General features: G+C 36.9%; 1 protein-coding gene across 2 annotated transcripts in view; it reads left to right on the forward strand.

Moving 5' to 3' along the window:
- fbxw7 (F-box and WD repeat domain containing 7) overlaps positions 1-26972 on the forward strand; it is a 208714-nt gene that overhangs the window by 30104 nt on the left and 151638 nt on the right. For both annotated transcript variants that reach the window (XM_037532579.1, XM_017713536.2), the window contains exon 2: positions 14480-14537. The gene's annotated coding sequence lies outside the window, so the exon portion shown is untranslated. The remainder of the gene's footprint in view (positions 1-14479; positions 14538-26972) is intronic.

Consider the following 26972-nt stretch of genomic DNA (forward strand, 5'->3'; position numbering starts at 1 on the left):
TCTAGTTTGCTAGCCAGTTGTCTTCAATTTAAACTAGATAGTTACATAAATGACTATTGCATTCAGCACTTTGGCTAAGCTCAGCTTGGGTTGCTTTTTTGGCTGAGTTGTTTAAATTATTGAATCCATGTTAGAGACAAAGTCCTGTTCTATATGGAATAAGGCAGCCCTCTATATATTTATACAAAGTTCTTTATTTAGTAATGAAAGTTGGTAACTTTAACACATCCAGCAGTCTTTTACAGTATCTATCATGAGGCGATTCTGCAGGCAGCAGCCGAAAGACCTTGAGGTTGGAAACATTTAAAGGAGCTCATCAGCTCAGATTTACATGCTGAAAGCAAATTTACATGCATACTGAAGGTTTGCCGCACTTTTGAAACTGAGCAACGTCTGGCAGAAAAGGAGGACAGCAGTGTGCACATTTTTTGGTCTACATAGGAATAAGGACAACCTAATGTAAAAAGTCTTCTGATGTTGAATTTTTAAAGTGACAGCATGGCTAAGAAAATCGAATGCACCCACTTGCACCCCACCCCAGTCATATCTGCTGTCTGAAGTTTGCTTCTTTTAGTTCTTTTGGAGCCATGACACTAATGTGGCAAACAAGTAATGGAAGCTTCTCACCAGTTAACATGGTAATTGTTGCATCTCTAAATCATCCCATACTTGCCTCAAGATGTGTGGAGTTGTTAAGTCACCTCTTATATACTTGATTGTGCTTTTATGACACTGTATGATATTAGTAGAAATTAGTAGTCGTGCATTTTAACCTGTAAATACATCCAGAAAACCTCAACCCAATCAAACCACATCCAGGTTTTCATAAAGGTTGCACAGACCTCTCAGTATAGTTTAGGGCTCAGTATGATCTATAAAAATGATCAAAACTTCACTGTGTAGCTGAATGCTACTGCTATAACAAGCATTTTGGACATATTGCAACAACCTTTCCACCTCATGGTCCCTTTATTTATCCCCAGAATGTGATGAAGTATGAAGGTCTACAGGAAAATGATAAACGTTTTTTGCTCAATGTGTTTTTGGAAAATTTTCATTTTAGTGATGTTTGAGGGACTAGTGTCATTGTAGAGAGTGGGGGGAGCTGCTGTGTCAGTAAAATATCTTCGAGACGGGATGTGTGCAACATGGCGCAAAAGCTCTGCTTCTCAATGACTTGAGAACTGGTGTGCAGACTGTAGGTCACATGACATTGCAGTCTTGCCTCACTAGTAGCTAATGAAAAGGCAGAGAGAGATTTAAGACTAACATTTGAAGATGAATGGACTTATTCGCATTTATAAACATTGGTTTCCTGGTACGTTAAATCTGCAACGCAACACTGTCAAAAACCAAAAAGTTGCAAAGGTGAAGTCGCTTCTTTTTCGAATTTTCCTGTTTCACCTTAAATTGGGCCACGTTTACATTCGGTGCTTCAGTCAATTTAAGGTGGAATGGGAAAATTCCAACAAGAAGCTGGAGAATGAGAAGCGGCTATAACCTTGTAAAACAGTCGAACGTTGAGATGTTTTTACAAGAATCTATACTACTTTTGAGAAAGTTTTCTGGTGGAGATGGGAGGAAAGTGGCTACAGCTAAAGCTTAATGCAGAGCAAAATAAGTCTGCATTTTCATTTATATTTTAGTCTATACTAGGACATGAGCACATACTGAGACATACTGGACATTAAATGTTGTCGCTCCCAAGATTTTTGTTGAAAGGACAAAATGGCTTATTAACATTTGGTTTGTCGACTTCTGACCTAACCAAGCTTTTTAGTGCAGATGGTGCTGGTCAGAGTTTTCGCTCATCCAGTTGCACATCACAGACTGTCCGGACACTGCACTTCCACATTTCCAAGTTGCGCCTTGTGCGTTCCGTCAATGTTATGTTATAAATGAAAATTTAGAAAATTGATTTTTGACATTTGTGAATTGATTCGGAATCGTTCACGTCCGCATGGAGGTGCATCGAAGAATCATTGTCTTTCCCACCCGTCTTATTGATGTCTAGTGTTTACTAGCCTTGTAGCTCCAGTGCTAAAACTAAAGAAGCAAAATCTGGACACCAAACATGTCTTGACTAATTTGCTACATTTAGGGTGAGTGGAAAATTGCATAAATTAGACTTTTTGCTCACTAGTTTCCTTTAACCACAGAATCTAAAGTCAACTTGAAGCTGGAAATGTGTTGGGGCACCACTAGTTAACAGAGGAAAGTCCTTTCCATTCTTAACTGGATGCTACTGAATACCTTAAATAAAGCAAAGAGAATGAGAATTGGAAGAGGTACATTGCTACACATCCCTTGACGACCTTAAGACAAAACTAAAAAGCACAGGATTTAGCATGTCTGGATTTCTAACATCTGTGAAAAGTCCTCTCTTTGATCAGTTCTCAGGTTTTGATCCCAGATGAATCTCTGGTTTTGTCAGTGTGTTGGTTTTGGTTTATACTCTAATCCTCACAGCACTGTGTAGACATTCCATCTCAGACAGAAAGTGTTTCCATGCATTAGTGACTTCACTTTGAACGACTTGGGTCAGACATGTGGAGACCTCACTCTCACACACATACACGTACACATCCGTGTTTGTTTTTAATACCTTGTCCGGACACAGGGTAAAATGTGTGTATTTATACATGTGTGGGTGTAGTAGTATTACTACCACTACTAGTGATTTCATAATCATGAAAATTTCATGATAAATGGATAAAAAAATTCATTCTGAAAGGTTACTATTTTTGGAGGTTTTTTTTGTCCTTTATATGTTATGATATACAGTGTTAATTATTTAAAAGCCAGGTTTGGATGATAACAAATCATAGTGACCTTTTTAAGCAGAGACTTGGAAACGGTTAAATTAAGTTATTGAGTTAAATAAAATCTCAACTTTATAATGTTATTTGTATGTATTATAATATTACTGTTTCTGAGCAAATAAACTCTTACGGACCAGATTAACAGCTTTTAGAATATTTTTTGTCAGGTGTCTTTGGACAGTGCTCTATATGTAAATGTAGGTATGAGTAATAGTAATGTATCCTGCCTTTTATTTCCCTTTTTTTGTTTGTTTCTTCTATTACATAATTTGAAAACTTGAATTGCATGTTAAGATTGCGTGTCCCCCCCTCCCCTCCTGTAAAGTAAAATTTTTGTTCTCACAGTGACCGTTTGATACTCAAAGGTCTAAACCGTATCCTAATTTTGAGCTCTGGAAATTGCTTTTTCAAAAAAGTTCAAGGTTTCATATTTTTTTTTAACTGAAAAAGAAAAACTGACTTTCCAAAGTCAGGATCATTTTCTTTTGTAAAAGTGGATTAGCCTCAATTTGTCCTGAAATTGTATGAAAACAAATGCTCACACGGTCTTTTTCTTCCACGGTCTTTCTCAGCCACATCTGGAAGCACTCACACTCTTGGTAGATCGAGGTGTAAACGTGTCTTTAGCGAGTAAAGCAGTATCAGATGTTTCTGTGCAGACACTGACTTTACTGCCTTCATTCAGAACCTGGCTGTAGGCACTGAGACTGCACTTTCTGTCATGTTTATTTAACACTTGTCGCTACTCTCTCACGTCTGAAGCTCTCTTGTTCTTTTCTTGTTCTAACTCGCTGACTGCTGCCTGCCTGAGTGATTTTTGGGGAAATATGTTTTCCTAGTTCACTTACAGTGAATGCAAACAAGTTTTTAGAGTAATGCAAGTTGTGTATATATTGAACAGCTTTGGCTTAATTTTTTGTTTGTGTGTAACGCTGTAGTGTCCAAACTTATCTGCAAAGGGCTGGTGTGGCTACCACACCAGCCACGAGTGGAATCAGGTGAGCTCCAGCTTGCTTGGAATGAAAACCTGCACCTACACCGGCCCTTTGCAGATAAGTTTGTAAAGCGTCAAGAGCGTGGTGGGTAGCGCTGTCGCCTCACAGCAAGGAGGGCCTGGGTTCGATTCCCCGGCCCGGTGACCGGGGTCCTCTCTGTGTGGTTTGCATGTTCTCCCCGTGTCTGCGTGGGTTTCCTCCGGGTTCTCCGGTTTCCTCCCACAGTCCAAAGATATGCAGTCAGGCCAATTGGACATGCTAAATTGCCCCTAGGTGTGAGTGTGTGAATGACTGTCTGTGTCTGTCTGTCTGCCCTGCGATGGACTGGCGACCTGTCCAGGGTGTATCCTGCCTTCCGCCCAAAGACTGCTGGGATAGGCCCCACGACCCTGACGGAGAAGTGGCTTAGAAAATGGATGGATGGATGGGTGTGTGTGTGTGTGTGTGTGTGTGTGTGTGTGTGTGTGTGTGTGTATATATATATATATATATATATATATATATATATATATATATATATATATATATATATATATATATATATATATATATATATGTATGTATGTAATATAATATAATTTGTGTGTGTATTTAAGCCATGTAACACGTTTTGATTTTCAATATATAGCAGCAAAATCATATCAATAATTTGTCGTAGGACTGGGCAGTATGACCATTTATAATTATCGTGATGCATTACATTACGGAATGTCACAGTATGCCTTTCTGAGCTGAGTGGATATTGTCAGTACTTAAAGAACCACAGTATAACTGCATGTTTTATTACAAAGAGAGCATTATTGAGAATTTAAATGGATTTAGTGCTGTGAAGAGTGTGAAATGCTGCATAAAAATAATTAGCGTTCAGTTGTTGATCGTGGTTGTGTATGTGGCACTCCAGCTTTTTTGTTTTTCTCTCTCTTCCAACTTAGCTGATACAGTAAATATTGTTTATTTTATCATGCATCATGTATCGTGATGTAATATGTTATGCTTTGTTTTGCAGCTCTAGTATAAAGTTTTTTCACTCTTTCTCTTAGATTTGAAAAAGGTTAGCGTCATACTGTGCTGTAATGGGGATTACACTATGGAAAAAACATGTCCCTATTCTTAGACCTTTTCACAATATTTTGAGACGGACAGAATGCAGTGGTAGAACTACATTTTAAAAGTGGCGAATCAAAACAGGTCCAAAACAAATTATACTCTGTTTATTCTGAAACATGCAGTTGATCTGAAAATATGGATGATATGCTCACAAAATTGATTGCGATAACTGAAAAATATTGTCATATTGCCCAGCTTTACTTCAGGCTTTGTAGACTTCAGATCTAACTTAGGAGCTTACATGTTGGGTTTAACTCAAATGTCTAGGCTCACAGGTTCATATCCTAAGGCTTAATATTCAACAAGTGTAAACTGACTGTGGTGTTTTTGTTTTGGTTTGTTTATTTGGCATACTGCTTATTACTTTTGCAGACTTGAATCATTAGCACAACTAATAAAGAACAGTGTAGTCCATAACAAACTACTTTAACAGTCAGTAATTCTTTATTACCTTTCAGCTATCTGTGTGACTGGTATATTGTGGTATAAAAGTAGCCTATATTTAAGCATTTGAAAGTTGTATTACCCTTAAACACTAGTTGGTAGTGCTAAGCAGTGGAGGTGTACAAAAATGCAGAGTTCAGGGATCATGTCTTGAAATATGTATTTCTACACCATTAAAAATGATGTGTTAATATAGGGATGCACCATGAGCTGATGACGATAGCTGGTATTTTGTTGTGTACATATCTGTTAATGTTGAATCACTTCTATGAAACAGAAAAATTGGGACTGAACCCCCTAGGATTAGATTGTTTATTTCTGTAGGTTTACCATTGCAGTTAAATGAAATTGGTGATTTATTTATTTATTTATTTTTTAAAATAAAGATTGCCTGTTCTTGTTGCTTCTGATATCATCCCAAATAGCAAGCTCTTTGTCAGCCAGATGAGGATGAAGTTATATCTGTTGGGTGTACTTTACTATGCAAAAATCTTGGACACCTAAATGAATTGTTTTAAAGCTATTATTAAGTTGAATAGTAACTGGATGCTATGAAATTTTAGAATCTTTACAGACATTTCCCTGGCCATCGCATGGACTTCTTAAATTATGTAATCAAGACCTGATATAATTTTAATGAACTTAACTTCAAATAATACTTCAGTTTCCTGAAGAAGTCAATGTGAAAGTGCTGGTAGAACCATTTTTTTATGTCTTATCAATAGTCTTTCTGTTCTTAAAGATATTAAGTGTTCTAATAGGGGACTACCTGCAGGGCATTTTGTTGCCCTGTGTGGCCTCACCAGGTGCGCACCATCTGGAGGTGTGCGTAGTAACCATGTGTGCATCCTACAAGATTGTGGATTAACCCAGGCTGCGATTTGCACCTCCACTAAACATGTGCTAGTGGCTCTGATCCAGCCGGCTTTACCCAGACTAGCAGGACGCTAGCAGGAACACTTTCTTTGATTTGAATGCGGTTTTAGAGGGGTGTTTTTTTGCACGCGGTAAGTTTAGGATTCTTGTTTTAAACTGCTGGGATATGATCTATTGATTTGTACATTGATTTCTTATTCTTTTAATATTCACTGTTATTTGAATAATCGACTAACCTAACTATTCTTCAGTTCCCTCCCTTCACTGTTGCTATCAAACTTGTGTGCAGATTTATGTTTTTATGATACTGTAAAACAATAGAAAACACTGCCATCTACGCTGTAGTGTTACTATCTTTCAGAATGACTGTATGCATTATATGAACGCATTATATGAGCATTATAGAGTGCTTTTTATATGAAGCAATACAAGCCATATTGCTACCTACACTTCCTGTTCTGTAGTACAATCTGCCAGAATGACCTTGTAGATCTTATGAACACTATGCAGCGTGTTTGTTTACAGCATTATACAACATTTTGACACTAATATATTTGTGGTGTAAATGACTTTATGTAATGGATGAAGCCCTGATGCATATGATGAGCTACAGTTTTACATAGAAAGGTTGGGTAATTTACCTATCAAGAGAAACCTGATTTATGTAGTCAGGTGTTTAGGTGGGTAGTCACCTGTTGTTCTGACTGACAGATGGGGCTTTCCCAGCCTGGGGAAAGCAGTTTATAAAAGGTTTACATTGCCGTATAAAGCACCTTCAGATTATCTCAGTCACCTCCCTTTAAAAGCTTCGATATGTGCCGAGTAGTGCTGGGATGACTATCAGATTTTATGTTCTGTGGTATAAAACCGTAATTCTGTTAAGTGCTGGTGGAGTGGTAATCACACTTTTATGCAGTTACAGTCTGAACAGTAAACATGTTTCCAAGGTTGTAATTTGATCATGAACACACATTTACACAGTTACAGTCTGAATGGTAAACCCTACATAAACATGTATACATGCAATCTGAGAAGTAAACCCTATGTGAACACATGTTTATAAAGTTATAAAGAATAGTATACAATGTTTAGTCTTGATCTGAACCGTAAATCCATGTAAAGACATGTTTGCAAAGTTATAATCTGAACCATATACCCGTGTGTTTGAGTGGTTTAATGTGATGTGGTTCACTCTAAAGAAACATATTGCCTCTGACGTTCTTTACTGTGGTCCATATAAGAATCAGGCATTTTAATAATATCTTGCTGATGCTGGTAGTTGGGGTATCGTGTGGGAAATGTTCATAATGACCTGTGCCTGGCTCAAAGTGTCTGTAGGTTGTAGGTCGCAGAAGTTTGTCTGTTTGGGAAAATTCTGATGTAACTTCTCTTTTAGTGGTGAGAACTTCTCTGTAGTTCCTCGAGAGAGTTCTCTGGATGGAGTCATCGCTCATTTCTTGTTATTTTTGACAGCTGCTTCCACGAGTTAGGCAAGCTTGTTCTGAGGTTACGGCCGGTTCGTGAGTGTCCAGTGGGTTTGGAGAGTGATGCTCTTTAACCCAGAGGCCTTTTAAATAGTGGTTAGGTCCAGAGTAGGTTAGGTCCAGAGTTTAGCTTCTGTAATTTTATTTATTTTCATGCTGTGTTCACAAGCTCGTTTTTCTCACCACTGCAAGGGTTTCGTTTCCGTTTTTATAAGTGTGTGTGTGTGTGTGTGTGTGTGTGTGTGCTCTGCTGTCTGCTGATCTTTTATTTTTAGAATTTGAGCTTCATGTAAGTAAACACACTCACCAAAATACCATCTCTTCTTGAATCTCTTTCGCTTACGCTGTTTTCCCCTTTCTCTTGTGATGTCCTTCTCTCTCTCGCTTCTCTCGCTCTCTCGCTCGCTCTCTCATGCTTTCTCTCTCCCCCTATTCCCTTTCTCACTCTTTTTCTTGCGCGGTCACTTCTTTTTTCTCTTTCTCATCTTTTCTCTGTTTTTTGTGTATCTGTCCCTTTCCTTTCTTTTCTTATCTCTCACACTTTTTCCATTGTCTTTTCTACATTTGTTCTCCTTCTTCCTTTTCTCTCTCTGTATTTCCTCTTTTTTTTACCCATGTCTCCCCTCTCTCGCTCTTTTCTCTCTCACACTGGGTGGTTTCCATTCAAATGTTTAACAAATGTTACTTGCATTTATAAAATTTCTATAAAAATGGTAATTAAGTTGTTTTGATCCACAACAGTTGTGCAAAGAAACTTTAAATGACAGGTTACCATGATTAGGGGCTGCATCAAAATGAGCGAGAGGAATATAAGTAGTTGAATTGTCTTTACAGCCATTTGCCGTCTTTTTGCGGCTACATTCTTTGCAGCTCAGCAATTGCCCACCTAATGAGGGCTGAGATCTCTTTGCCACCCCAACAACATCCACCTTGCCTCTACACACAAACCCACCAGACAATTCTGGGAACCATTTTTCTTTCTTTTTCTTTATTTTGAGAGACAATCACTTTTCCACTTTTAGCCACCTTCCAGGTCAGTTTTGTCTCTTAATAGCTTTTTTTTTTTGTTTGTTTTTCTTTTTACATTTTTAACACAGTCAACTACAATGAAGCGAGGAAAAAAACAAAACAAAAACAACTTTCAACTATGTACATTCAGTCAGAGAGCAATATACAGTCAGTGTTGGAAGTGGGGAAGTACATGGATACATAAACAAATGTCAGAAGTAGATACCTTAACATGAAATTATATGGTGACTTTCAAAATATATTTATCAATTTGGTACAACAACATATCATAAACAGTAATTCTTACTCATTGGATACTTCCATGAAATGTGGTCATAAAGGTTTTATATAAGTAACCCACTTCGACCAAGACTTAACAAATTTATTAATTTGCAAACGGATTGAGAAAGTTATTTTTTCCATAATATATATTTAATTCACTAGATCTAACCAACTGTCTATTATAAGAGGCCCCGGAGTACCCCAGCACCTTGTTATATATATATTTTTTTTTACAAGCAGATATCAAAACCCCAAATAAATATTTATCTGACCCTTCCCATTTCCAGTTCCCCAGGTACAAAACTTCAAATTGACAGGGTATTTCAGCACAGAATATTTCCATCAATGCTTTATGAACCTTCTACCAGTAACTTTGTATCACTGGACACTCCCAGAATATGTCAATGATTGGCTGTTTGATTCCCGCATAACCTCCAATATTTTGCTACATTCCCTGTAAACTGTACCTTTTGTTGTGGAGTAATAAAGAAACGAATCAGGCACTTCCATCCAAACTCCTGCCATTCATATGAATTGATATATTTCCACTGAAAATCACAAACTTTGGACCACTCCTCATCTGAGAACAAGATTACCCTCTTTTTCCCATTGGTTTTTAATATATTGTGTAGAATGAGATTTTTCCATTATAAGACCCTTGTACAATCTAGAAATTATGCCTTTACTTGGTTCTGTTAAGTATGCTTCAGCAATTACTTGTATTATTGGATTATTCATGTCTAAATTTTTCTGTTTAATTTTGTGGTCAAAGTAATGGCGTATCTGAAGATATCTAAAAAAAAAAAAAAATCTTGTTTTTCCAGTCCATACATTTCTCTCAAAGTCTGGAAATCTTGCAGTTGACCTTTTTCTGTTAATGAATAGAACGTGTTTACTCCTTTAGCTATCCAGGTTTTAAATCTATCATCCATCTCTTTAGGCTTAAAATCTCTATCATACGCACATCATCTAAATATTCTCAATTTTTCATTTAATTTGTATTCCTCCTTAACCTTACTCCAGATTTTTAATTCTGCCTTCATCCATGGATTTTGTATTTTGTCCGCATGTCTTCTCCACTCATTTTCTCCTAATACAGCATATACAGGGGGATCTTTCATCATTGACGATTCGATATCTTCCCATCTAGCATGAAATATCTGGATTACACAAACTAATCAAGAATTTTATATGGGCTGTGTAAAAGTAATCTATAAGATTGGGGAGAGCCATCCCCCCTTTCCCCTTTAAGAGTTGTAGTGTTTTGAATCTAATCCTGGATCTCTTCCCCTGCCATGTAAATCTAGATATAATTTTATTCCATTCTGAAATTTGTTTTGAATTAATTTCTACTGGAAGAGCCTGGAACAAAAAGAGGAATCTTGGAAGAATATTCGTTTTTACGGAATCTAATCTATGACTAAGGTTTAAAAAGGAGATTGAATTCCATCTCTGTATATCTGCTTTAATTTTTGTTAAAAGGGGTCCATAATTAATCTCTGCCAGTCTCAAAATGTCTCTTGATAAATTTACTCCAAGATATTTTAATGAGTTCTCACTCCAATTCAAATTAAAACCATCTAATATTATCCTTTGGGGTGTATAATTAAAAGCCGTTTTGTACATTTAGTTTATATCCAGAATGTCTCCCAAAACAATCCAAAAGTTCCATCAGTTTGAGAAAAGAGTTTGAGGGTTCTTCCAAATACATCAAAACATCATCTGCATAGAGTGCAATTTTATGTTGCTCCCCATGTATGGAGACACCTTTAATCTCATCTGTTTGGCGTATCCATTGAGCAAGTGGTTCTATATAGAGGGAAAAGAGCAGGGGTGAAATTGAACACCCTTGTCTTGTACCACGTTTTAATATGATCGTGTCTGAGAGATGTCCGTTTACCTTTATTCGTGCTTTTGGATTATCATATAAGGTCTGAATTCCTTTAATGAATTGGTCATGAAACCCAAATCGTTTAAGGACTCTATATAGAAAGGTCCAACGTACAACGAGTCAAAAGCCTTTTCAGCGTCCAAACTCACTAAGCAAGTTTCCAAATTACATTGTTCAATCTGGCTTACTATATGTAGTGTGCGTCTAATATCATGAGTGGCAGTCATTTTTCAAACATACTTTGGATTCAGCATTTCAGAATGTTGAAAGTGACCTTCAAAAAGCTCTGCGCCAAGATCAGACCATCTATATGGCCAGTCATTTCTCACTTACGGCTTGATACGTCATTGTTTACCCGGAAAACCCTTTTCCATCATTGTTTCTCCCATTTTGGCTTTAGTATTATTCTAACCTTCCCACCTCACTCAACCAGAAAAACTCTTTCGAATAATATCCCTTTTTCATTCAGGGTTTTTTTTTTTTTTTTTTTGTGCATTTTCAAAATTTGCGATAGATGTGAAGCCACTATTCTCTTCTCTCTTATACTTTCTCTCTCACACCCTTTACTCTTTTTCTCTCCTCTTTCTCTCTCACTTTTAATTTGCCTTTCTCTTACTTCCTCTGTCTGGCTTGCTTTCTCTGTTGCTACTCCCTTATCTTGTGCTCTCTATCTTGCTTACTTTTTCCTCTGTTCTGTGGCATTCTTTTGTTCCTTTCTGTTTCTTTATTTTATTGTCTATTTCCTCGTTATTCCCTCCTTCTTTCTCTCACTCTGTCGCTCTCTTCTGTTCTCTGTCTCTCTGTAATATAAATATTAAGGTCTCCTCCGGAGCTGACGTCAGAGATGTTCTGTGTCTGGGCTCATTCAGAGACTTTGGCACAGAGTTTTATTGTTATTGAGTGATGGTTGCTTTTAAATATTATTTCATTTTTAAATCCTCATACAGATCCACTGAATTACTTGCTGTACAGACAGCAGAATTAGAAAAATTTATTTATATGTATATATGTGTATATGTGTATATACGTATATATGTATGTATGTATGTCTGTATGTATGTATATGTGTGTGTGTGTGTGTGTATGTGTGTGTATATGTGTGTGTATGTGTGTGTGTATGTGTGTGTATATGTGTGTGTATATATGTGTGTGTATATATATATATATGTGTGTGTCAAAGTATCTACAGGTATCAGCAAATTCAAAATTTGATGTTTTTAATGCTGCCTTGTCTTGGTTGCACATATTACATAGTGTTTTATGCATGAACTATCACTTTAAGTAGCCTGTGTAGTACTGCCACACATTAATGTTGCATTAATGCCAAACTACCAGTTGTGTATGCTCTTTTTCCCCTCAGGGTTTAATGCTCAGGTCTAAAAAGCAATTGAATCTCATATCAGACATTTCAAATGTAAATCTTTTAGCCAAACCCAATTGAACGTTATTGGAGGAGCCTGCTAGCCCATTAAGGGTCTGTCGAACTATTTCTAGACCTAATTAAACAAAGCATTTTGTTGTATACGCTTTTATTTCATATACATACAATTCAGAAGAGCAGTCATTTTGTTTCACTTTGTAGCTACAAGCATATGCACATTATTGCAATCCTGCTGGTGTGGGTTTCCTCTCTTTCAGCGATACTTGCAAAAGCAGCTTAGATGCTAACACACTGGAATACTTTGTAAACAAAGTTTTATGGCCCCATTTTTCAGTCAGATTGCGAGCTAATTATGAAGTCAGTTCATGGAGAATGTAGATTATAATTATTTTCTTTTAAATAGACTCCTCTATTGTCACGAACTAATCGTGTCAGCCTTGGCTGAGGTTTGGGTGAGCTGAAGTGTTTGTTCCAAGTAACTTCCAAAGAACAGATTACTTCACAGCTTCACTGTTTTTCCCAGGTCTTTTTATGCCCACCTGTTCTCTCACCCTCTGTATCCTTGAAATAATCTTCTTATCGGAACTCCATCTGAAAGCCCTGCCACTTCCTGCCCATTCAGGTGTGAATGCTATCACTTCCTCTTGAGTCGATCTTTGACAGTGTCTCTTTTGTTTTTGGGTGGATTATATTACAGAAGTATGGAGGCTTTATTTAGCCATTGAACTTCCATAGAATATTATTTGGATTTGGAATGAGTCTGTGGGGAGAAGCGGCTTAGAAAATGGATGGATGGACAAATGAATTAGACTTAAATCTGCAATAGTTGTGATTAGTGAACTGAACAGGTAAAATTGAATTATTTCTGTGTAGAGTACAAGTGAATGGGGGGGTGGCGATGAAGCACCTATAATTATAATAGTGATTTTTAATACATTTTAAATATTTATAATTATAAAATAATTATGTAGTGCATGTGCAAGAACAAGTTTACAAAGTGCCTTACTGATCAGGTAACATTCAGAGAAAAATATAAAATATAAATATAAAAATTTGTCAAAACACAAACATTGTGTATTCAAACAAGTCTTGTTAATAACACTTGAATGGGTTAAATTTTATGGTTTCTCTAAAGTGTTGGCGATGCAACATTTTTATAAAAATATTTCTAAATTCCAAAATTTCCAAAAAATTCCTCTGTTACAAGCTAGACATCATAACCATAGCAGAACTCTTTTTGGTCGTATATAGAATCATTTTTTAAAATAAGGTTCTGTATAGAACTATATATAACATGTTGTGCATAAGGCTGAGAAACCAGTTTACCATGCAAAGAACGCATTAAGCATCAAATGGCTCTATATGAAGCTCAAAGTTCCAAACATTCCATATACCAAAGAACCCTTGAAAAGCCTTCCGTTTTAAGTGTAGCATAATGATGGGAAACGGACAACTAATTTCTGCAACAGAAGAGTAGGAAACAATGAAATCATGCTTGAATGAAGAAGAAAAGCCCCTTTACTGTTTGAACATCTGGACAGCTGTGCTATGTCTGTCTAAAACTGCACTCGGACACAAACTAAAAGTTGGCATTCTGTCAGCGGGCGCATTAATGGAAGACGGGAGCTGTTTTCCTTCTAGTGTTGACTCAGCTGAGCACCATGAGTGTTTGGAATTCATAAACAGTATTGCACACTAATATTGGCGCACATGAGGTCAGATTCCTCTCTGCTGTTCTTAAACATGTAATGGCGTGTTTCATTTTCTCTTGGGAAAAAGCTTGCAGTGCTAATTTTATATATATATATATATATATATATATATATATATATATATATATATATTTTTTTTTTTTTTTAATGCCTTTTGATTTAGCAGACTTTTAAAGCCTACTACAGGTGAATTAAATGAACACAAAGAGGAATAGTGTTCAGTCATTTCTGTGTTTTGCACATTTCTGTGATTTCTTGTTTTGTTGTTTATTTCTGTGTATTGGTGTAGTTTGTTCATACACAGCTATCTCTGTAAGGAATAAGCTCTGTAGACCTAATCAAAACCGAGACTGTAATGACAAGAACATGCAATCTTTCTGACTTTCTTGCTTTTTTTTTTTTTTTTTTTTTTTGGATGAAATCTGTGATAGTTTGACACTTGTCCTAACACTTCCACCCTTCTGTCTTTATTTACAGAGGTCAGAAGAGTGGGAGTTTACCAGTAAATCACACACTGTGGCCTGACAGGAGAATCGTAAGTGATATATACCCATAGATTCTTTACAACTTTACTATACAACCATACCTTATCCTATATTTTATTTATATTTTTATATATATATATATATATATATATATATATATATATATATATATATATATATATATATATATATATCTATATATCTAACTCGCACGCACGCACGCACGCACGCACGCACGCACGCATACATACATGCTACACTACTCTACCTTTTTACATACTAATATACATTCTCTGATGTACTACCCTTCCCTTTTATGTACCATCATATATTCTCTGATGTACTACCCTTCAGTTTTAATGGGATCTGCGTTCTTTATTATGCAGCATACATTATCTGATACAATACTCTTGTTTCCTCAGTATCCTACCCTGCATTCTGTAATATACTACCCTGTATTAATTACATAGTTACACATTCTGTGGTATATTCTGCCTTGCATGACACGCTGCATTTCAAATATGCATCTTTTATATGCAGTTTTGTACAAGTACAAGGTCACAAGCATCTCCAAAGCAAGATCAAAAGAAATTTCTGTTAAGTGAATTCAGTTTTTAGAGTGTGGTATTTGGGTTCAGGTACTTGGGCTTCCCACACTGTTGTCCTTGAACTATTTTAGTAACAGATGTTTGAGACAAAATTAGGCTTGTTTGATTTTGGAAAAAAACTGCTTTACATCATTCTGTCCGTGTCATCAGTCGTGCATATAAGTATGGAAGAGATATAGTGGTGACAAACACACACATTATCTACACCACTTAAGCTTCTTGGTCACAGGGACAGCTGTATTTATTTAATAACACTTGGATTCAACATTTTCACAGTGCACTCGACAAAAAGTAATTTTATAATTCAGTAACGTGTGTGTGTGTGTGTGTGTGTGTGTGTGTGTGTGTGTGTGTGTACTATATATATATATATATATATATATATATATATATATATATATATATATAGTATCTCTTAGGTGTGGTTCCTGAACTACTATTTTGAGCCTAAACATGCTGCTGTTGTGCTGATCTTTGCAGGCCTGTAGAATCGGTATGCTGTGTGTAAAGAATGGAGATTGTGATTTTAATGTGATGTATTTTTGGGCTGTTCTGTGTTAGCCTACCATAAATATCACATGATCTGTGTAGCTCTGTGGGTGGAGTTTCTGGGACTGAGGCTGGAATTCCACTCCGCTCTAGTCAGATTAGAGCAGCTTCATTGAGAGTCTCCGATTGTATGCAGGTCATCCTTGCTCTGCTACAGCGTAGCACAGGAAGAGATGGCCGTAGCTGTTGATGTGATGAAAGAGAGGATGAAGGGAAGAAGAAAACGGAGGTGGAGGAACCACCCAACGCTCCATTGTTCTCTCTGTCAAAGCACGGAAATGAACTTTCATATTTCCTCCTCCGTACAGGTCAGCAGTGTAGAAGAACTCTCTTTACTGTGGACACCGATGGAGGAACTCATAACTCGCCCAATTAAAGCCTGTTTATTCACTCATTTGTTTTATTTATTAACATTTTCCTCCTGTGCTTCATTAGTGTTTTTAATTTCTCCATTTTGGGAACTGAAGTGTCCTAATTTGTAGTAAAAGCAGGCCTTATCTGCAGAACTAGCAAAATGCTCCTGACTTTGTGTAATTACATAGTTGTATGCAAAAGTTTGGGCGCCCAAATTCCATGTCTTGTGACAATAGGTTTATGCATCCTCTACAGAAAAAACGTCTGCACATATAATGAACAGTTACTGTTTATTTATTTATTTATTTTTAATTTAACCTACTCAGATAAAAATAAAGTCTAAAATGTGGACTGTGCAAGAGCTATGCCAAAAAAATGTAGAAATTCAGCTGTGGGCAGAGTGTTCACCTATTTCCAGTTAATAAATCATGTAATTTGATCCATAATTTCTTCAAACAACTATATATAATGTTTAAGGTACATATAGGCATTTTATATATAATACACAGGGAGTCTGTTACATATAGCGAAGTGTGGACGTGTAATTTGTGTGGGATGTTATTATTACTTATTCAATAGTTCGTTCCGGCCACGCAAGCTGATTGGTTGAGAGGCGTTCTAATCGTGCTGTTATTTCACCATCACAAACATTGTATCACTCTGCTGAGACATTGTTGCTAAGCAACGACTTTGATAGGAGATGCTCAAGCTGTTTAAGTTTTTACTTCTTACTTAGCGCACAAACAGAAATGGATACTTTTAAGATCACATGGTCTGTGTGAGGAGCCGGAGAACGAACTGCCGGTTGTGCAGCGAGTGATCAGAGTTCATTACTCTGACATGGCGAAAAGCTGCTTGTTGAAATATGTGACAGAAGGAATTGCTAACACTAAAACATATTAAATGACACGTTCATGGTCCAATCTATTTATTTCTTAATTTATTTAGGCTGTTTGTTATCGCTAAATGTTTTTTTGTGATATCACACTCCCTCTCGTGTTCTATTGCTTAAGTATAGGTATTTGCATGTTTCACCATTTGTGTGTGCATGTGTGGATAAAAATGATTGTACCCTGGTTGTGTGCTGTGGCCACTGTGATCCTAAATAATGCATGTATCATCACGCTTTTCTGAATTAGGATAAACTGATACAGTGTGGGGTGTTCATTGATAAATTTTTAAAGAGGCTCCAGTGCCAGAGGCTGCGTGTCCGTTTTATATTGTAGACGGTGTCACACATACGGATGGGCGCAGAGAGCGAGGGGAGTGCCTAGACCTTATGTAGAAAACCATGATAAATGGATCTGAATTTACACTGTATTTACTCTAATTTACTACTGTGTAAGCAGTTCCTCCACTTACGTTTGTGCATTCAGTGCATTTTCAAATGTAATTATGGATCATACCAAAAGAATCGAAATGCCACTGCATGATTTACTAAATTATGTTCTAAAGAATCAGAAATGAAATCACAATATTCACCATTTTCGGTATGTAGTTCAGTATCTAGTAAGAATGTTTCAGTCCCTACAATGAATAATTCACCATCCTTTGGTGTATATATGAGGAAACGCTGTACTGCTGAATTGAGAAGGTGTTAGTATCCGTTCTTTCTCTCTGTCTTTTTCTCCCACTGGTGCACACATCCGCTCTTAATAATTAAATCTCTCTCTCTCTCTCGCTTGCTCGCTCTCGCTCTCTCGTTCTCTTGCTTTCTCAGCAGATAGTTGAGGAAAGTAGAAATAACCCTGTGGAGTGCTGAAGGCTTCAGTGCCTCCACGGCTGCACACGGCCTCTCTTTATTGTGTGTTTAATAAAATGTGTGCCAGGCCCAGTCCACCTTTATTCAGCCTCCACTCGTCAACCTCCCAGGGGAGGGAGTGCTTTGGTGGATGGAGAGCTGCATGCTAAAGCACACATAAATACACAGCAAAACTTTTCTTGTACTTTATTGGTGTGGATTTATACTTAAACATTCATTTTTACCTCTCTTAATCCTTCAGAATTAAGCAGGCTGTGTCTGTATGACCGATGTATGTAAATATGCCCTATTCTGATTGGCTGTGCCTCATTCTAAAAGTAGTCTGTGCTAAAACGGTTTATAACTTCTGCTCTGTACAACTTTATTTCAGTTTCTTTATGTATTGACTGTATGTGATCAATACTTTTTGAAACCTTAACAGTGCTTACGTTCTACACCAGAATTGAATTAAAAATCATGAGGTTGAAATATGCGATCGTTGTTGTGATGAATTGCTTTCTGACTGCATGACCTTTTTTGTTTTTTGAGTATATAATGGCTATGGTCAGATGGTCAGTGCTTCTAGAACGCTGAGTAACTTCATGGTAAAAAAAAAATAGTCAGATTTAGTCCGACTATAGAAAGTCTGGTTGGCAAGCCTTTAATATATGATATGGTTTTGTTTTTTTTCCTTTTCTCTTTTTAAATAGTTAATTTTTGCGGATGTTGGATTTTAACCCTTTTCTGTCATCAGGTGAACTAGGAAACTGTTATCCTTGTGTGGAATGTTGTGAGCACACACATGTTTTATTTTTTTTTATTTTACGGTGTTTTATGTCATCGTATCAGAGATGCTAAAGGCTACATTTATTGTTAACTATAAGCCAGTTCAGATCAGAACAGCTTATTTGATCAGTATTGATGCATTTTTGCTGATGTTTGGCTTCTTTTCCTTTTTTCATTTTCAAAAAGGTAGCCTGTGTCACAAACTAATAAAAAGAATAAAGAGCTTGGAATTTTAGATCACATTCTTTACATATCAAGTAGGTGCAATAACGTTCAAATCAGGAATTGCATTATAGCAATATTTTATAGCTATTCTTTTCACATTAACTTTAAAGGTGTAAATGTAGTCCTGTTTTTTGTGGTCTTTGCTCAAAAGTTTTGGAAAGTTGGTTTTGATTGTATTTAGTGCAGTGCAAAATGACACATTCAGTGAAAATATCCTACTTAATTTTTAATAATATTACTTTGTCTGCTCCAACTTCAGAAAAACGATATATTGTGATACACCTTTGTGTATTGTGGAAATGTCAGAGTCTCATGATTTTCTCAGTCCTTCATGTACCTTCACTCTGACACGGAGGTGTGTTTGTTTTCAGATTCTATCATCAGCTTTTGCTCTTCCTTTGTTCTCCATGTGGCCTGTAGTGAAACCCCTCCAGGGAATGTACTAATGAGTTCAACCTCTTCTCTTAGTGCTTTTGCTGGGAACACTGTGAGGAACCTGTGTCTCCTGTACAGACTGATGTAACTGTATGAAATGCAGCTCTGCTGATGTACTACAGGTATGCAGGTAGCTGCTAATAAGTGTTCCTTCACAGCCTTTGTGCTCATTATGAGTGGTATAATACATTTAATATTCACTTTTTTAATGTGAAGGTTTCAGTACAGTATAATCTGTGAACCAAATGCAGTGAGATTTTATTACAGAGACACAACAGTAAGGATTTATAAATGTATTTTTATCTTTAGAAGCCATGCATATTTCTGTTAGCGTCTGCCTATATTAGGAACTCGTCTGTTTTTTTTTCCCTCTCAGGAATAAGTCAAAATAACATCCTGTGGTGAACAAACATGTACATTTTGGGCCAAATATCAATATTACTACATGTGAGCCAACACTGCTGAGCACTGAAACTTGACCACACCAAAATGCACCACCCAAACCAGCTAGCTTTGTCTAGTGGGGTAGTTTAGAGATTTTTAGGCTGCTGTTTGAGTAGTAATGTTTGTACACTATGTAGCTGTGTTGAGGTTTAATAGTAAAGGCCAGTTCACGCTGGATTAATTTCATTAGAAAATTTCTGGTGCAAGATCTCGTGTGTGATCTGACTTGCCATTTTATTGGAAAGAAGCATTTTTTTGTAATTTCCCAAAACGACCCGAAATAGCCCGCAGCCATGCCTCACATCAGAACATAAACATGGCCAAAAAAACACTGGAGGAGACTTTACATTTCTATTTTAGTGTGATGTGATGTGATGCCACTGTCATTAAATTAATGATAGAGGAATTGAGTCAGCATGCAAAAAAAGACAAAAAAAATTGTGGTTAATTTGAACAGATCCACCGGATCTAAGAGGTGATTTGTTGCAGAACTGTTACTTAGCAGACTTGTTAACAGTATGGATGTTGCAGATTGGCCTTGGATTAAAATCATGGACCTCATTGTTAATGTTATTGTTATTAAAAATAAATAAATGCTTTTCTGAGAATTTTATGGGTATCATCAGTACTTAAATTCTGCATGTTTTATTACAGAGAGAGCATAATTAGGCCTGTTTACATGGATAAAATGTGGCAAGTGAAACTAAGTAAAAGAAAAAATACTGTATACGTAGTTTTTTTATGTGGAGTTATGGGTGCATTTGTCTCTAAAATATTGTGGTGCATACTGTGCATAATGAAAATATCTCTGAGTATCAGGATATGTTTTTGCAGCATCTCCCACCCTGTTTTTTGTAGCTGCACTTTGTAGTCTCTGCTATGCTGTAGTCTGTCTGTCTGTCTGTCTGTCTGTCTTTGTGTAAATATATAAATGTGTAAATAGCAATATTTAAGTTTTGTCTATTTAACCATCTCATAATTCAGAGGATCAACTGACATTTCAGGAGTGAATGTACACAAGTCAAAGTATCAGTGTTGGCATATTTTTTCTATGTGAAAAATCAATGACATTTGAAAATCGCTGTTGTCATGTTGCTAAAGCTGATGCTTTTTGTCCTGTGTAAATTTTCCCTTCCATCTGGATCCTCTAGATAATGAGGTTGTTATATAATCAAAATATGAATAAGATAAGATGCGTTTGTCATTGCACAGTGTACAACGAAATTGAGCAGCAATCCAACGGCACTTCCTACATACAAAACAATTTAAACATGAGGCTAAAACATCTAAACATAAGGGGAATTTAAGGGGAAAAAAGGACTATAAAACTATATTCTAAAACAGTCAATAGACAGGTGAGGTAGCAGTTGTAGTTGCACATTCCTTGGACAGCTTATAGCGTTACATAATATTGCACATCTAAGACTTATTGCACAGAAAAGAATACAGATTGCACTCTCAAGAACAAATGAATAATAAATAGAACAGAGGTGGAGTGGAACTCTGGAACACTGTAAAGTGTCCTATGAATCGGTGCCCGTAAAGAGCAGTAGTGGAGCACTGGAACAGTGTAAAGTGTCCTATGAAATTAGTGTCCGTAAAGAGCAGTAGTGGTGTTCAGTCGGTTCTACTGAGCACAGTGTACTATAGAAAGTCTTTGTGTGTGTGTGTTTGGAAGTGTTCAGTTCCCATACGGCTCTGGGGTAAAAGCTGTTTTTGAGTCTGTTTGTCCAGGATGGGATGGACCTAAAGCATTTACCAGAATAATGCTGCAAAGAAACCAGCACTACTTAAGCAGTTTTAGTATTGAATATCCACTCTGTTGGAAGTTCAACACAGTCATTACTGTTACTAGTATATACCACCAGCAACTTAAACGGCAGCCTAAAACTGCCAAAACCTTTAAACTACCACGCTCAATAAATCTTGCTGATTTTTGTGGCCTGTTTAAGTTCAGTCTTGTGGTACCAGTTCAATGTGCAGCAGTTTTAGTATGCATATAGCAGTATTTGTATTTTGACTACTTAACGATTTTGTTATTCTGAAGATCTGTCAACGTTTAAATGCAGGAAAAATGCAGTATTTTCAAAGACGTTGAGCTTTTCCAGCGAAGAAAACCAGCTTAGACCTTTAGTTCCTATTATGGACATGACAACTACAGAATGATGACACAGTTTCAAAGTTCTCTGTCCTCAGACGTTAATTAGCACAAAAATACACAAATAATTGTGCATTTTGTAGCTGCCTGGTTGCTGCTGTGTGCATGTGTGCTGTATTGAGCCCATTGGGTCCTCTGACCATGTACATGGGTCCTCAGGCCATGTAAACGGACACTATTCTCATTCGTGCGCTCGGACAAACAGGAAGTGGAGTGTGAAACAGCGGCAACACACCCTCCGCTGACTCCCGGAGAGACAGGAAGCTGTGATTTCACAGTCTGCCACTTCATCCTGTCTGCGCAGGGCACGGTTACCTTGCCTACACTGCAGTTGTCCACTAGAGGGCAGCATTGTAAGCAAATATTTAGGAACTCTGAGGAGAGGAAGGTGCAGTCCTTTTCATCATTAATGGTTTATTATTACTCATTCACTCTGTTTTCAGGGCCACTTTGTCCTTAAGTGCAGGTCGAACAGAGAAATTGATTCTGAAATATGTTACTTTAAATTCTCCAAATAGAATTGGGCAAAACTTATGTTTTGGGTTTGTGTTTATTCTTATTTATTTATCTATTTATTTATTGGCCTCCGGATCATTCATCAGAGTTTGGTTGCCAATTTGAAAGCCAACTTTTGTTCAATCAGTTAATCCCTTTGAATTTGTATTTATGTTTAATTATAAGCTGCATATACATAACAAAACAGAAGTGTTGCCAAGGACAACTAGGAAACCACTGAACCAGAAAATCCACCATTTTTTTTCATAAAGCCTCTTCGGTTGATCTGAAATGGCTCATTGTAGAGACTCTGATTTCTTTACAGTGGTGGTGGTAGGAACCATGTCTTTAACACTGATATAGCCATTTTATTTACTGTCCAAAACCATCAGTGAATCTACACGTGTCCTCTTAGTTTTTATATGTATTGTTGATGATGGTGAAATAGTGGAAAATCCTCTTAGTTTTTATATGTAATGTTGATGATGGTGAAATAGTGGAAAATCAGAGAAAGTATTCATAACCATTTTCATTTTCACTGAGGGAGCTTTTACAGTTGGACGTCTGGTTCCTGTCACCACCACTGTAAATAATTCTGATGAAAATGTTCACACCAGACCACTCTGAATGACTTTATACTGTCTACTTATGCAGACAAATTCATTATAATTTCCCGTTAAAACAGAGAAATATACCCTTTTGGGAAAATGGTTGTTCATTTATTCGTCCGACTCTGCCTGGATTGGTTAGGACTGAAGAATTCTCAACCCTGAGAATCTGAGAAGTAGTGAATGTCTGTTAAGGAGATTTGTCTTCTCTACTCCAGAATTAGACTCGAGCCTGCTAAACAGTTTGTCAAGGTAGCAGTGCAAGGATGTGAATCAGCAGGGGGCACACATTCACTCAAAGATCAGTTTTTTCTCAGAAAAATGAAAAATGTTCAGATCTATTAAGAATGATTTCCAGATTTGGAGATGTGTTGCAGTTAGGCCTTCAGGGAGACTGACAGTTCAGCTCCGCAGAAATACAGGCTTGTTTTTGAAACAGTTTTCAAATATGTATGCCAATATTGTTGATTGTGAGATTTAAAGGACCTATATCTTACTTTTGGTAAGATCACTCCTTATAAACCTCTGCATTAGTGGGCGGGGCTAAACTTCTGTAGGCCGAATAGGCAGATATTTGAGTCTTTGTCATCACAAAAATGGGTTGTTTTTGCTACTTGGTTTCCATAGGTTAATTGTATAGACTGGTGAGTGAACAGTACATTTTGAAACCTCAATACTGTTCACAGACTGAATTACTGTTAATTCCAAAAGGAAGGCAGATGAGTTTAGTTCCCTCTGGTATGGCCCTTTAAAGAAGACCTGTTTTCAGAAAGCTGAATATATCCCTTTATTTGAGCTTGACCATGGCTACAGTTATTTTCTGAATTTTGAGACAAAACATTGCTCTCAAAAGTACAAGTAATATGGTTTTCATAATGGGATATGATAACATATTATATTGCATTAGAGCGTCAAATAAGAGTTATGGATGAACTTTAATCTTCACTCTGATCCTGTTGTTCTGCTGTTAACATAGTTTAAAGCAGTGGATGTGAATATTAAGAGTTCAGCTCATTGATCTGTGATTCAGGGAGACAGTCACTGTTTCACTTCTTTTCTTTAATCTCATCTTTGTTTTTCTTCTATTATTTGTTTGATTTGTTTTTATCTTTGCTTCTTTCTTCCATGTTACTCCTTCCTTTTTGTTTTTCTTTTCGTTTTTTTGCCCTGCTCACTCTTTTATTATTCCTTTTTTCTCATTCTCAGTTTTTTTCTTCTTTCTCTACCCTCCACTTTCATTTTTCTTTCTCCATTTCTCTTTCTTTGCCCCCCTTTCTTTGTATCTCAGAAGGAGGAATTTAATTTCTGCAGAGTTCAGGGCTGCATTCGTTCAGCATGTTGGTGTTTCTGGCTCGTTCTGCTCATTAAATGCAGGTAATGATGTCTCTCTGTTCAGCCCCATATGGCCACAGGGCTGCAGCAGGTCTGCCGCGTTGGTCCTGGCACCATTGGGCATCCCCTCTGTGCCAACCTGTGTGCCAACACTCGCTCGTTCCAGCCACCCATTCAGGGAAGGTTGGCTCAACTGAATCATCAGGAAATTGCATGTATGAGTGAATGGGAGATTACAGTTGGGTTTTTGGGATGAATATTTCTGGTAAAGTTTTGTAAACATGTTGCTGAGTTGTCTTGGTCTTATTTTATAGTAGATACACAATTTATACACACAAACTTATGTACGTGTCTAGTATAAGTGCTTTTTCTGAGGTAATAATCACATTCTGACCAGATAAACAGTGGAAATGTTTATCTGTATTATAATATAAAGCTATCATCACTAAAATGCTCTACTGCTTTCTTTGATGAACAAAAGGGGTGATAAGTTCCCTTTTTAGAGGCAGCTTTCAGTATCTTCACCCATTTTGGGTTATTTAAAAGTTCAAACATTGAGCTGCTTTTACGATGTTTTGTTAAAGTCCACTGAAGAGGTAGATGAGCATAGAGAAGAGCAGATAATTGTCTTGTATTTATCTCCTGCAGTCTTGGACCGACAGTATCACTTCTAATGGTATTTTAGGGAAACCGACAGCACATAACACTGCCCTTTATCTTAAAAGAAAGAAAAATTCACATGCAAGGCTAGATCATTTGTTCTCTCAGTAGGAGAATGATTGACCCCCCCCCGTTTTTGTCTTGAATGGACGAATGGATGTCCATATTGTTTGGAACTGCTTTGTACCAAAATGAAATCAATTATTGCCTTTAAAGAAGAGTAACCCTTCCTAAAAGTTTCTTCCACAAGAGATTATGCCTAAGTGGTGACTTGGCCAGTGTCACCATCAATACCACTGTGATCACAAAACTGAGAGATATCTGTTTGATGGGGTTAAGCAATATTCTCTACTAACGTTTTGACGTTCTCTCAGCTAGCTACAGCTCAAGACATATAAATAGTTAAATTAAAAGTCAGTTATCAATGTCAACCGTGAACAGTTCTCAACACTCAAAATAATCAAGGGCAGAATTACAGAAGTCATCCTCCACCTTACTGTCTACTTGTAACAGACTGATGAAGGTAAACTTTGGTATAGGGAGATGGCTGAAAGTTTTCTTTTCTCCTTCTCTACCTCTTCCTCTTCTAGTGCTCTTCTTCCTCTTTCCCCTCATGAGCCTGGATGCTATAAAAGTTTGTTTATTTTATTAATTTATTTTTTTTGGCTGTTACTATAGCCAGGAAGCATGCAGCACACTTTGGCTATACTCTTTCTATCGGGATGCTTTATTAATTGACGATAAGTAGCACAACTGTTGCATCTGTCATCACGTTGATCAGTGGTGTGTCAACAACATGGCAGTAACAAGTGTGATGTCAGTCAAATACTATCTCTAATATAATTATATTATCTAATGTTCAGAACTGTGAATGATGGCAGCCAAATTAAGCATAGTGGTTCCTTTAGTCAATTAGTAGTTGGTAGTTGAATTGATTAGTACAATAATAAGTTGCAGCTCTAGATCCAATTATCTTAGTAGAAATGTAGAAAAGGTCTCTCTTGCTGTCCAGGTACTTTTCACTCATTCTCTTGCTCTATTTTTTCCTTCTCTCTCTCTCTCGGTCTCTTTCTCCAGCTCTGAAAGCCTCTCTGAGACTCTTATCTCTGCAGATCGATCGGAAGGCAAGGAGCTGATGCAGTGAAAAGCAATATTCATAAATAATGAACAGCACAGCCTTTCACCTCGGTCGTCATTCCCTATGTCAAAAGAGATTAAAATTTTTGAAATTCAGACGTGGACCTGGATTACGTCTTTGAACTTAAGACTTTCATCAAATAAGGGTTAACCTTCCCACAGATTAAGCCCCGTCAGACTTCTGATGGGATCAGCGCCAGCAGAAAAATGACTGTTAAAAATGTGCATGATGTGATATTCTACGCGATGTTTTGTGTTTTGGTATACTTTTTTAAAATGAGTTTTATGGTTTGTTTAATGAATATGATCTAGTTTGATTAATCTAAATTACTTAAACATTCTGTAGAAAAAAACACAATTTTTCATGTGTGTGTGGTTATTTATACACTGGGACTAATTCATTTTGGAATTCGTATGTGGATAATGTAGGATATACTTGAAATTTAAGCCAGAAACATGGTGGATACTGCCATTTACCTAGATGATTAATCACGTCTGACATAAATCTACATAAATGTTTTATAAAGGCTTATTCCAACAAGCTTCACTTATTATTAAGCCATGTATTTGCCAAACTTATGCTGTTTTGAGAAGCTCATGTAGGTGTCATGAAGCCTTACGAATGCTGATCTAAGCCTTCTGAATGCTACTAAGAACACAAGCTGTACACTCATGTCTTACATATACATTTTTACACAAATTCAGTTCAAAACTTTAAAACTCTGAGATTACAAAGTTCATCTAAGATGAAAAATTTTTTCTACTTTAAAACATTTCTTCTGAAAACTGCTGCAAGCTAATGATCATGGCTGTTTATGGTGCTTCTGTGAAAAAGAAATATTGATCAGAATTGGATCGGACTTGGTTTTGCCGATACCCGATCCATTAAAACGTTCCTGAATTGGCTGCAATCCTGAACCACTAAATTGGGTTGAGATATCGCTGGAATACAG

The sequence above is a fragment of the Pygocentrus nattereri genome, chromosome 22 (assembly GCF_015220715.1).
Source record: "Pygocentrus nattereri isolate fPygNat1 chromosome 22, fPygNat1.pri, whole genome shotgun sequence".
Classification (NCBI taxonomy): Eukaryota; Metazoa; Chordata; class Actinopteri; order Characiformes; family Serrasalmidae; genus Pygocentrus; species Pygocentrus nattereri.